The sequence below is a fragment of the Schistocerca nitens genome, chromosome 9 (assembly GCF_023898315.1).
Source record: "Schistocerca nitens isolate TAMUIC-IGC-003100 chromosome 9, iqSchNite1.1, whole genome shotgun sequence".
In the NCBI taxonomy this organism is placed as follows: Eukaryota; Metazoa; Arthropoda; class Insecta; order Orthoptera; family Acrididae; genus Schistocerca; species Schistocerca nitens.
This window is the reverse complement of record NC_064622.1, coordinates 286,161,662-286,176,190: the sequence shown is the minus strand read 5'-3', so window position 1 is coordinate 286,176,190 and position 14,529 is coordinate 286,161,662.

Here is a 14,529-nt window from a genome sequence, read left to right as displayed (position 1 = left end):
AAAATTAAATTTACATACCTGTTTTTTCGGCATTCGGTTGTTGCGGGTACAAAGCTTTTCCGATGCGTTGTTCAACAGCTGTCTTCAATTTTAGTCCGTACTTTCCAACAAATGAATGCCAATTTCGTGTATGACTCCAGTCAATTGCAAAATCAATTATAGCTTTTGCATCCAATTGTTGAACTCGTTGTCTAAATTCTTCTTCTGTAAATGGTCGTTCCCTTGCTTCCTTTAGCAAATTATCGTATCCAACGTCGTGCTCTTTAGCAATGGCATCTGCTCCACTGCGCGGTGCGTCTATATTTATAGGATTTCCAGGTCCTACGTAATCACTACCAGGTAAAGTATATCCTTTCTTCTGTACACGTTCAACTAGTTTTTTAACACCGTAAGCAGCACCTGCGGCGGCAGCAGTCGTCGCGCCAGCCGCTATCGCTATCTGCCCTGAAGTCGTAACACCAGCTGTGCTAATTGCGGCCCCGTCCGTGACACTCTGAGATAACAAGGGCACTGTTTCGCTAGCGGTTGCTGTATCTGCACTCGGGTGACCTCGGCCACGATTTCGTGGTCTATTTGGGCGGCGCCGCCGCACTCCCTGATTACTTTCTTCTGGCCTTGTTTCTGGCACACGTTCAAATTCAACTGTTTCGCCACTCGTATCCAAATCGTCGTATGCTGGATTTTCTCCATACCGTATACGATTAGCAGCATCTTCTCTTTGCACTGTTCGAATATCATTACTGCTACGTGAACGATTAACATTTGTTAATGGAATTCTTTCCGCCATTTCAATGTCTTCCTCTGGTCCCGGATATAAAACACCTCCGTCGTATTGTATAGAGCCATGGTTGCCCGTACTTAAATACTGATTTACCCAAGACATTTTGCTGACTAAAATAAATAAATAATTGCCGCCTTTTATATACATTACGTTATTGAACAGCACGTGTTGGGCTGTCACTCCTAAAAGACAAGTTTTACACGCGCCAACCTTTTGCTGGCGTGGGTGCTTGCTCAGATAATTGTCCTAAAAGGACAAATTATCTCGGCGGGACAGTGACGCCGCCATCGCGACCTTGGGACCCGGGGGGCCCCTTTTTTTTTATCAGTTGCTGACCCTCATGAATCGAAACATGACTTATATACTAAACAATTTCCGTTATCAATACCCACATGACTGTCACTCCAAAAAGACAAGTTTTACACGCGCCAACCTTTTGCTGGCGTGGGTGCTTGCTCAGATAATTGTCCTAAAAGGACAAATTATCTCGGTGGGACAGTGACGCCGCCATCGCGACCTTGGGACCCGGGGGGCCCCTTTTTTTTTATCAGTTGCTGACCCTCAAATCATGAAACGACGCGACGCAGTCATGTTTTGATTCATGAGGGTAAGCAACTGATAAAAAAAAAGGGGCCCCCCGGGTCCCAAGGTCGCGATGGCGGCGTCACTGTCCCGCCGAGATAATTTGTCCTTTAAGGACAATTATCTGAGCAAGCACCCACGCCAGCAAAAGGTTGCCTGACACGTGTTGATAACAGGAGTTGTTTTAACCGGCTGTACCCGAATTTTAGTACATAAGGGGGGTGATTTGGAGCTCAACACATCATGTCCTCTGAACCGATAACGTCGACATCTACGAGCAGCAGCAGCAAGTGTGTGTGTGTGTAACCTTCTTTCAAGATGTATACTGTAATCTTCGACTGTCAAGGCTTCAAGACATGTGCGAATGAATTTGTTCCTAAGGACTTAGCATTCCAATTGCTGTGCGATGATGGAACAGTGTTTGCCTCTGGAAGTTACATTCTTCAATGTACAACACCGTATTACGAACTTGATATCGAATCAGCAAAACGGTTGGCAGAGAACCATCACCACTACAACATTAATTCAGTTGGAGTCTCGCTGGATAGTGCATTAAACTCCATCAAATCAATGGTACCAACAAACTGCACTGTACTTGTTAAAGGTACTGAAAAAGTGAAATGGGTAAGAGAGTTCTTACCTGACTGCCTAATAACTAATGTGGAGGAGAAAGGCTGCCCTTCACTACATGCTCTACGTAAGCTGAATGGTATTGGCAGGTACCAACCAGTAACTGCGAAATTGAATACAAATCTGCTGGTGAAGTGGTACAAAGGGTACTACTTAATTAATTATGCCAAACAGTGTGGAGTAAAGAGTGTAATGGACCCTCACAAAAGCTGGCAAGTGTGATCTGTTAGACAATTGTGAATCATGTGAAAACTGTGAAGCTTATTTTCATTTCCTAGTATACACGCCTTTTTTGTAAATGCTTTAAAATTCCTGATGTGTTGTGTGATGGTGTGCATCTGTGGTATAACTATAAGGAACTTGAAGAAGCAGTTGTTCGTTTGGTATATCTTTAAAACATAACTGTAATTTTTATATAATTCTTTAAAAATAACAATAATTTTATATAATAAAATTACATTTTATGTTACTGTAATTCAACTGTTATGTTTTCTATCAAAACCTAACCATTTCAGAAATGCCTTATTTCCTTTCCTGTACAATACTTTCTCTACCAGATAAGTATTGGGGTATTTTGTTTTCTGTAATTCATGACCATAAAACGCACCAGCAATATTATTTAGTTCAAAATCTTGCAGAGTGTGTGTCCTAGGATTTGTTTCTTGGACCCCAATTATCTTAAATATTTCTGTAGACCAATTTGGTGTGTATCCTTTATCAAAAATGGCTTTCTTTTACTGATTCTTACGAACTCTCCTACTTTAAATTTCTGCTTTGATTTGTCTATGATACGTATTTCATTATATACTGTGGATAAGAGGTGATTATCATTAACATCGCAGGGTCACATCGTAATTGTGGAATGCTTTGTTCTATTATATTTATCAATTAAATGTGGTAGAATGTTAATCCACCTGTAAGAGCCTGTAGCTGTAAATTCTTTAAACGTTAGTCCTTTTAATGTTCTGCTGAAACGTTCAACAACTGAAGCCTTCAGATTGGAATATGTAAAATAATGATGGATGTTAAGTCGCATCATTAACATTTTAAATTTTGAATTATAGAATTCTTTCCCAAAATCTGTTCGTAAAAATGCAGGTACTCTCTCACTATGTTTGTACAATTTTTTAATAGCTTTTGTAACTTCATCTCCAGACTTGGTCTTTAAAGCAACTGCCCAAGCATATTTCGAGTACACATCAATCAGTGTTAGTATATTTTACCTGAATTGTATTTAGAATATGCACTCATTTCCACTAAATCAGCTTGTTGCAAGTCATCAAGTCCTTTGGTAATAACTGTCCACCTAGGATACACTTTTCGAGCACTACGATGAAGCTCATTAGCAATGGCACGTTGTGCCATATTGAGTTGTGTAATTACAGAAAAGTGATGTCATTCACACATCTCTGATGTTCTTTATACATGCAGAATATATGAAAAAATTCAATGTCACTTAGGAGGGGACAAGAGGAAAAATCTGTCAATGATATCACAATGAGCAAAAGAAGTCATATTATGTAAGGTTAGTCCCATCAAGTACGTCAGAGGAGGGAACAAGAGGAAAAATCTGTCAATGATATGACAATGAGCTAAAGACGTAATATTACGTAAGGTCAGTGCCATCAAGGACATCACCATGACATCATCATGACTTAACAAAATATCAGCAAAATCAACATCTTCCTCCTCTGAGTCACTTACAGCATCTAATGCTCCACCACAATGTACACTTCTGAATAATGGCGTATTAACGCAAAAATAAATTATTACCACCTTTTATATACATTACGCTATTGAACATCACGTGTCGGGCAACCTTTTGCTGGCGTGGGTGCTTGCTCAGATAATTGTCCTAAAAGGACAAATTATCTCGGCGGGACAGTGACGCCGCCATCGCGACCTTGGGACCCGGGGGGCCCCTTTTTTTTATCAGTTGCTTACCCTGACCTTGGGACCCGGGGGGCCCCTTTTTTTTTATCAGTTGCTGACCCTCGAATCATGAAACGACGCGACGCAGTCATGTTTCGATTCATGAGGGTCAGCAACTGATAAAAAAAAAGGGGCCCCCCGGGTCCCAAGGTCACGATGGCGGCGTCACTGTCCCGCCGAGATAATTTGTCCTTTTAGGACAATTATCTGAGCAAGCACCCACGCCAGCAAAAGGTTGGCGCGTGTAAAACTTGTCTTTTAGGAGTGACAGCCCAACACGTGCTGTTCAATAACGTAATGTATATAAAAGGCGGCAATTATTTATTTATTTTAGTCAGCAAAATGTCTTGGGTAAATCAGTATTTAAGTACGGGCAACCATGGCTCTATACAATACGACGGAGGTGTTTTATATCCGGGACCAGAGGAAGACATTGAAATGGCGGAAAGAATTCCGTTAACAAATGTTAATCGTTCACGTAGCAGTAATGATATTCGAACAGTGCAAAGAGAAGATGCTGCTAATCGTATACGGTATGGAGAAAATCCAGCATACGACGATTTGGATACGAGTGGCGAAACAGTTGAATTTGAACGTGTGCCAGAAACAAGGCCAGAAGAAAGTAATCAGGGAGTGCGGCGGCGCCGCCCAAATAGACCACGAAATCGTGGCCGAGGTCACCCGAGTGCAGATACAGCAACCGCTAGCGAAACAGTGCCCTTGTTATCTCAGAGTGTCACGGACGGGGCCGCAATTAGCACAGCTGGTGTTACGACTTCAGGGCAGATAGCGATAGCGGCTGGCGCGACGACTGCTGCCGCCGCAGGTGCTGCTTACGGTGTTAAAAAACTAGTTGAACGTGTACAGAAGAAAGGATATACTTTACCTGGTAGTGATTACGTAGGACCTGGAAATCCTATAAATATAGACGCACCGCGCAGTGGAGCAGATGCCATTGCTAAAGAGCACGACGTTGGATACGATAATTTGCTAAAGGAAGCAAGGGAACGACCATTTACAGAAGAAGAATTTAGACAACGAGTTCAACAATTGGATGCAAAAGCTATAATTGATTTTGCAATTGACTGGAGTCATACACGAAATTGGCATTCATTTGTTGGAAAGTACGGACTAAAATTGAAGACAGCTGTTGAACAACGCATCGGAAAAGCTTTGTACCCGCAACAACCGAATGCCGAAAAAACAGGTATGTAAATTTAATTTTTGTTGTTTATAATAATTTTTTGGTTACATTTTTTAATTGTAACGTTTCTTGCCTTCAGAATTATGAAATTCCACCGTGGGAACGGTCTAATTGGGAGTTTATGCATGAAGGCCAGAAACGGTATGCCTATGAACAATGGCTAATGTCTCGTGTTCGCCGTGGTTTGCCTATAGATCACGACCGCCCGTCAACATCTGGTTCAGCCTCTGGAACAAGTTCTGTAGACGAACATCACGTGGACGAAGAAGTATCACATAGCGAAGAAGACGAAGACGAAGAAGGACCAGAAGAACCACAACAACATTCTGAACCACAACGTTTAGTACCATACTCTGACAGTGACGAAGGTATGAGTTCGCCAATGCAGGTAGATTCAGGTAAACGACAGGCTGCAGCAGGTCAATCTGGTGGATCTAAGAAAAAAAAAACGTTAACAGGCACTGCAGCACCATCTGCTAATGTACTGGGTGATTCTCCTAATACTCATGTTGATCCATTACCTGCTCCTTCTATATTAGATACCAGTAACATTACAAGATATCGCAAAGTTCATAGATTTTTCACATACGGATTAGCATACAAAGTGATTGAACATGAAAAAGCAGTATGTATGATTACTCCTTTAGCAGAAATTCCCGTTGATCGGCCATTTTTGTATATGACGCCTTCTGAATTCGATTTATTACCTGATGGTAGTAGAATTGTTCATTGTTCTGTAAAAGTAATTGCACGTAATCCTAGAATTGCTTTTCCGACTAATTCAAGTGATACAGAACTTGCAACATTAAATCAAAATAAGAATATGATTACAAGTGTGGTTATTAATTTGAAAATACCTGGTATTAATGTGAAGCCTACAGCATTTACTGCAAATGCACCTATGGAAACTACTTCCATAGATCATAAACGACAGTTTGATTCCATTTGGAAGTCATGGTATGGTTATAGAAATGATGAAGCAGACTTTCTTACAAAAGTGCCTGCACATCAATTTGGACAACCAGTTAATTTAAAATATTATTATGCGTGTGTTTCTAGCTCAAAAGATAAGGGTTTACATAATTGGGGTTGGAAATGTGTACAGTCTTGTGTTTCTGAAGTAGATGCAGATGCACGGACAGGAAGTGTTATTGTTGACTATACGTATACACCAACATAAGGTTTTCTGAAAATTCCAAAAGTGGCTAATGTTGATATGTTTCCTATTACAACTACTGCTCAAAATGTAATTCAAAGGTATAATATTAATGCTGATAAGCACTGTAATCCTTTTATGTCATGTGATAGTTTTTCTTTAACCCCATTTGAACCAGCAAGAATGGAAGAACAGTTAGTAGGAGCAGTTACTCCCGTCACAAATGCAGAAGTATCAGGATATAATAATTAAATAGAAAAAGCTGATATTGCTTCTGCAGGGTACAATATTAGACTTCATGATACAAATGTTCAACCGAGCCTACATGTAGGCATTAATCCTACATATGCTTTAAGCACAAGTAGTTTAAATAGTGATGTTACAAAATATACTGATACTCAAATGTTGTTTGAAGTTATTGCAGAATGTTCAGTTTATGCCCGGGGGGCCCCTTTTTTTTTATCAGTTGCTGACCCTCGAATCATGAAACGACGCCACGCAGTCATGTTTCGATTCATGAGGGTCAGCAACTGATAAAAAAAAAGGGGCCCCCCGGGTCCCAAGGTCGCGATGGCGGCGTCACTGTCCCGCCGAGATAATTTGTCCTTTTAGGACAATTATCTGAGCAAGCACAATTGTACGTACAATTAGGTGGAAAAAGTTTGATGAGTTAAAAAATGCTTGTAAAAAGCCGTATCCTCTGGCTTTCTTTCAATTACTTCAAATGTATAATATTGATTATTAAATAAAAGAGAGGAATTTGTACAATGTATATTTTATTGACAATTATTACAACAAATACAAATAAAGTATAATTGTTACATTTCAAATTACATTTGTTTAATTTCATATTGACCCTTATAAACAGATGATTCCTCATTCCTTTTTACATTAGACATATAAATCATATCAGAAACTTGATCATTTGATACAGTTGCTCTAGGGTAATGTGTCTCTAGACCATCTGCATAAACTGAACATTCTGCAATAACTTCAAACAACATTTGAGTATCAGTATATTTTGTAACATCACTATTTAAACTACTTGTGCTTAAAGCATATGTAGGATTAATGCCTACATGTAGGCTCGGTTGAACATTTGTATCATGAAGTCTAATATTGTACCCTGCAGAAGCAATATCAGCTTTTTCTATTTAATTATTATATCCTGATACTTCTGCATTTGTGACGGGAGTAACTGCTCCTACTAACTGTTCTTCCATTCTTGCTGGTTCAAATGGGGTTAAAGAAAAACTATCACATGACATAAAAGGATTACAGTGCTTATCAGCATTAATATTATACCTTTGAATTACATTTTGAGCAGTAGTTGTAATAGGAAACATATCAACATTAGCCACTTTTGGAATTTTCAGAAAACCTTATGTTGGTGTATACGTATAGTCAACAATAACACTTCCTGTCCGTGCATCTGCATCTACTTCAGAAACACAAGACTGTACATATTTCCAACCCCAATTATGTAAACCCTTATCTTTTGAGCTAGAAACACACGCATAATAATATTTTAAATTAACTGGTTGTCCAAATTGATGTGCAGACACTTTTGTAAGAAAGTCTGCTTCATCATTTCTATAACCATACCATGACTTCCAAATGGAATCAAACTGTCGTTTATGATCTATGGAAGTAGTTTCCATAGGTGCATTTGCAGTAAATGCTGTAGGCTTCACATTAATACCAGGTATTTTCAAATTAATACCCACACTTGTAATCATATTCTTATTTTGATTTAATGTTGCAAGTTCTGTATCACTTGAATTAGTCGGAAAAGCAATTCTAGGATTACGTGCAATTACTTTTACAGAACAATGAACAATTCTACTACCATCAGGTAATAAATCGAATTCAGAAGGCGTCATATACAAAAATGGCCGATCAACGGGAATTTCTGCTAAAGGAGTAATCATACATACTGCTTTTTCATGTTCAATCACTTTGTATGCTAATCCGTATGTGAAAAATCTATGAACTTTGCGATATCTTGTAATGTTACCGGTATCTAATATAGAAGGAGCAGGTAATGGATCAACACGAGTATTAGGAGAATCACCCAGTACATTAGCAGATGGTGCTGCAGTGCCTGTTAACGTTTTTTTTTTCTTAGATCCACCAGATTGACCTGCTGCAGCCTGTCGTTTACCTGAATCTACCTGCATTGGCGAACTCATACCTTCGTCACTGTCAGAGTATGGTACTAAACGTTGTGGTTCAGAATGTTGTTGTGGTTCTTCTGGTCCTTCTTCGTCTTCGTCTTCTTCGCTATGTGATACTTCTTCGTCCACGTGATGTTCGTCTACAGAACTTGTTCCAGAGGCTGAACCAGATGTTGACGGGCGGTCGTGATCTATAGGCAAACCACGGCGAACACGAGACATTAGCCATTGTTCATAGGCATACCGTTTCTGGCCTTCATGCATAAACTCCCAATTAGACCGTTCCCACGGTGGAATTTCATAATTCTGAAGGCAAGAAACGTTACAGTTAAAAAATGTAACCAAAAAATTATTATAAACAACAAAAATTAAATTTACATACCTGTTTTTTCGGCATTCGGTTGTTGCGGGTACAAAGCTTTTCCGATGCGTTGTTCAACAGCTGTCTTCAATTTTAGTCCGTACTTTCCAACCAATGAATGCCAATTTCGTGTATGACTCCAGTCAATTGCAAAATCAATTATAGCTTTTGCATCCAATTGTTGAACTCGTTGTCTAAATTCTTCTTCTGTAAATGGTCGTTCCCTTGCTTCCTTTAGCAAATTATCGTATCCAACGTCGTGCTCTTTAGCAATGGCATCTGCTCCACTGCGCGGTGCGTCTATATTTATAGGATTTCCAGGTCCTACGTAATCACTACCAGGTAAAGTATATCCTTTCTTCTGTACACGTTCAACTAGTTTTTTAACACCGTAAGCAGCACCTGCAGCGGCAGCAGTCGTCGCGCCAGCCGCTATCGCTATCTGCCCTGAAGTCGTAACACCAGCTGTGCTAATTGCGGCCCCGTCCGTGACACTCTGAGATAACAAGGGCACTGTTTCGCTAGCGGTTGCTGTATCTGCACTCGGGTGACCTCGGCCACGATTTCGTGGTCTATTTGGGCGGCGCCGCCGCACTCCCTGATTACTTTCTTCTGGCCTTGTTTCTGGCACACGTTCAAATTCAACTGTTTCGCCACTCGTATCCAAATCGTCGTATGCTGGATTTTCTCCATACCGTATACGATTAGCAGCATCTTCTCTTTGCACTGTTCGAATATCATTACTGCTACATGAACGATTAACATTTGTTAATGGAATTCTTTCCGCCATTTCAATGTCTTCCTCTGGTCCCGGATATAAAACACCTCCGTCGTATTGTATAGAGCCATGGTTGCCCGTACTTAAATACTGATTTACCCAAGACATTTTGCTGACTAAAATAAATAAATAATTGCCGCCTTTTATATACATTACGTTATTGAACAGCACGTGTTGGGCTGTCACTCCTAAAAGACAAGTTTTACACGCGCCAACCTTTTGCTGGCGTGGGTGCTTGCTCAGATAATTGTCCTAAAAGGACAAATTATCTCGGCGGGACAGTGACGCCGCCATCGCGACCTTGGGACCCGGGGGGCCCCTTTTTTTTTATCAGTTGCTGACCCTCGAATCATGAAACGACGCGACGCAGTCATGTTTCGATTCATGAGGGTCAGCAACTGATAAAAAAAAAGGGGGCCCCCGGGTCCCAAGGTCGCGATGGCGGCGTCACTGTCCCGCCGAGATAATTTCACCAAACGGTGAAAATTTCGCACACCTTTAGTAAATGTGATCTGTTGCAAATGCCAAGTAAGTTTCTGTGTTTGTGTTTCTTTCCTTTTGTCCCTTCTTTTTCGTTTAGACTTATTTAGTAATGGAAACGTAATGACACAATTCTAAACCCTATACTAATTCACTTATGGCGCAATAGGGTAATTTCTTTTTGTTGTACTCTACTTCGCAATAAACCAGCGGAGACCGTAATACCAGTAAACAAAATAAAAAATCTTAACACAATGTACATTGTCTAACACGGTGAGTGCTTTACTTGGATTGGGATGAACATGTGCAGCAGGCCGGTACGCTCAACCGCTGTACGTGTGGCGAGGTACGTCATCTGGTGACGTCACATATTCAACATTTTTTTTTCATCCACCTTTGGGGTATTTCCTGACATTTGCGCCCCATTGTGTCTTATTTAAAATTAGTTTTCCAGTGTCACCCACGTCACTTCTGAGGTTTTTAAACATAATGAGAAACACCCTGTATATACTGGTCGTTGCCTCCTTCACCACTCGGCTACTATTGCTATCCGTGCGGCCACTGTGCTCTCTGTCGAAATACCGTGGAGAAATTACGACGTGAATTCTACAAGCTATTAATACACCGAGAAAATATCAGACCGCATAACTCACTTTTTGTTGTTTCTAACTGAGGAATCATGTGCTTCAGGAGTTCTTTCATAATGATTTATTTTTAAAAAACTTTCACCCTCTGTTACACCCCCTTAGAGCTCGAATTTCCTTAAATGCTGAAACAGGCATTATTTTTTATTTCTGAACGAGAAACCAAACATCAATTTTCTTAGTTCTATCTTCAAAACTACCTTAAAAGCGAAAAATTTTCAAGAATTATCTCATCCCCTATTTCACCTCATGAGGAATATAATTTCGAAAACTACATTCTATCCTCAGCGGCTTAGGCTGGGCGATACGTATAAATGAATCGGGCAGGAAATTTCATTTTATACACTCATCACCGAATTTTCAATCACCTCGGTTCCGAGAGTTCCGGAACCTGTACAGAAAATTGGAATACACATCAACATAAACAACATTTACGCTCTTTTTATTGCTCACGAAAACCACACATTGCATGCTGTACCACCATACAGCGAGACTTTCAGATTGCTGTACACACCGGTACCTCTAATACCCAGTAGCACGTCCTATTGAATTGATGCATGCGTGTATTCGTCGTGGCATATTATCCAAAAGTTCATCAACGTTCTGTTGGTCCAGATTGTCCCACTCCTCAACGACGATTTGGCGTAGATCCCTCAGAGTGGTTTGTGGGCCATGTCGTCCAGAAACAGCACTTTTCAATCTATTCCAGGCATGTTCAATAGGGTTCTTGTCTGGAGAACATGCTGGCCACTCTAGTCGAGCGATGTCGTTATCCTGAAGAAAATCATTCACAAGATATGCACGATGGAAACGCTAATTGTCCTCCATGTTGTCGTCCATGAAGACGAATGCCTCCCCAATATACTGCCGATATGGTTGCACTATCGGTCGGAGGATGGCATTCACGTATCATACAGCCGTTACGGCGCCTTCCATGACAACCAGCAGCGTATGTTTGCCCCATATAATGCCACCCCAAAACATCAGGGAACCTCCATCTTTCTGCACTCGCTGGACAGTGTGTCTAAGGCGTTCAGCCTGAACGGGTTGCCTCCAAACACGTCTCCGACGATTGTCTGGTTGAAGGCATATGCGACATTCATCGGTGAAGAGAACGTGATGCCAATCCTGAGCGGTCCATTCGGCACGTTGGTGGGCCCATTTCTACCGCACTGCATGGTGTCGTGGTTGCAGAGATGGACTTCGCCACGGACGCCGGGAGTGATATTGCGCATCAAGCAGACTATTGCACACAGTTTGAGTCTTAACACGACGTAACGTTGCTGCACGAAAAGCATTATTCAGCATGGTGGCATTGCTGTCAGGGTTCCTCTGAGCCATAATCCGTAGGTAGCAGTCATCCAATGCAGTAGGAGCCCTTGGGCGGCCTGAGAGAGGCATGTCATCAACAGTTCCTGTCTCTCTGTGTCTCCTCCATTTCCGAACAACATAGCTGGTTCACTCTGAGACGCCTGGACACTTCCCTTGTTGAGAGCCCTTCCTGATACAAAGTAATAATGCGGACGCGATCGAACCGGGGTATTGACCGTCTAGGCATTGAAACTCGTCTAGGCATTGTTGGACTGCAGACAACACGAGCCGTGTACCTCCTTCCTGGTGGAATGACTGAAACTGATCGGCAGTCGGACCCCGTCCTAACAGGTGCTGCTCATGCATGGTTGTTTAATCTTTCGACGGGTTTAGTAACATTTCTGAACAACCAAAGGTACTGTGTCTGTGATACAATATCCACAGTCAACGTCTATCTTGAGTTCTGGGAACGGGGGTGATGCAAAACTTTTTTTGATGTGTGTATGCAGGCATTAAGAATGAAAGGAAAACTTTGGACATGCACTTTCAGCTCCAGAAGAAAGGAAAACATGTCTAACATATACAAAATTCCTCAAGCCAGAAAATCTTCTCAGACATCGAGACTATGCTACTCAGACAACATCAGAGAATGTATGAAAATGTTACATGTGATGAAATGGAAAACTGTATGCCAAGGTCGATCTATCTGGAAAAGCATTGTGACATCAGCATCGAGGAGTTTTCGTATCTTGTGAAGCTCACTAATAACAATGGTGACTAATAATAATGATAACTTCCTTTATTCTGAAGCCGACTGTTAGGCGATTAAAAGTGCAACAGAGATGAGAAAGAATTCACGGCAAGAGTTTCAGCACGCAAAGCAGTTTGATCCCACCAGTGACAGGGTATCGCGGAATTAGGAACGAACCTAGGCCTCTTGCTGTTTTGGATGCCAGAACACCTTCCATTATTGATATGTATTTAATTTATCATGCAAACAACACTCATACCCCTGGCGATCTACTTATTATTTTTATTTTCATAGGTCATCCACATAGATAATACCACTGTAAACAAAAATCAGTTACACCGTCGAAATTTGACAGTAGTAGTCATGCTGTAGATGTAAGTCTGTTAGTATGGCTCTGTAGTGATCACTCAGTGTCCAGATTTTTAGTGAACGTGAAAGTTGAGCAGGTGAGCTGGTGACACTACTGGTGTAATAGGCCGAGCTTGGGAACTGATGTCGATGGCTATCACTTGCCCTAAGAAATCAGTAGAAAAACAGCATTGCCTGCAATCGTTCGTACGATGGTTGCAACAGTTCTCGGAATGGAATAGAAAAAAAGTATTGACATTATTGAAATTTTTTTTATTTTTCAATGTAGTTTCCTTGTAGATTAATTCACTTGGTCCAACGATGCTACAGTGCCTTGATCCATCTCTAAAATGAGTTTCCTCCAGACTTTGAAAATACACTCCTGGAAATGGAAAAAAGAACACATTGACACCGGTGTGTCAGACCCACCATACTTGCTCCGGACACTGCGAGAGGGCTGTACAAGCAATGATCACACGCACGGCACAGTGGACACACCAGGAACCGCGGTGTTGGCCGTCGAATGGCGCTAGCTGCGCAGCATTTGTGCACCGCCGCCGTCAGTGTCAGCCAGTTTGCCGTGGCATACGGAGCTCCATCGCAGTCTTTAACACTGGTAGCATGCCGCGACAGCGTGGACGTGAACCGTATGTGCAGTTGACGGACTTTGAGCGAGGGCGTATAGTGGGCATGCGGGAGGCCGGGTGGACGTACCGCCGAATTGCTCAACATGTGGGGCGTGAGGTCTCCACAGTACATCGATGTTGTCGCCAGTAGTCGGCGGAAGGTGCACGTGCCCGTCGACCTGGGACCGGACCGCAGCGACGCACGGATGCACGCCAAGACCGTAGGATCCTACGCAGTGCCGTAGGGGACCGCACCGCCACTTCCCAGCAAATTAGGGACACTGTTGCTCCTGGGGTATCGGCGAGGACCATTCGCAACCGTCTCCATGAAGCTGGGCTACGGTCCCGCACACCGTTAGGCCGTCTTCCGCTCACGCCCCAACATCGTGCAGCCCGCCTCCAGTGGTGTCGCGACAGGCGTGAATGGAGGGACGAATGGAGACGTGTCGTCTTCAGCGATGAGAGTCGCTTCTGCCTTGGTGCCAATGATGGTCGTATGCGTGTTTGGCGCCGTGCAGGTGAGCGCCACAATCAGGACTGCATACGACCGAGGCACACAGGGCCAACACCCGGCATCATGGTGTGGGGAGCGATCTCCTACACTGGCCGTACACCACTGGTGATCGTCGAGGGGACACTGAATAGTGCACGGTACATCCAAACCGTCATCGAACCCATCGTTCTACCATTCCTAGACCGGCAAGGGAACTTGCTGTTCCAACAGGACAATGCACGTCCGCATGTATCCCGTGCCACCCAACGTGCTCT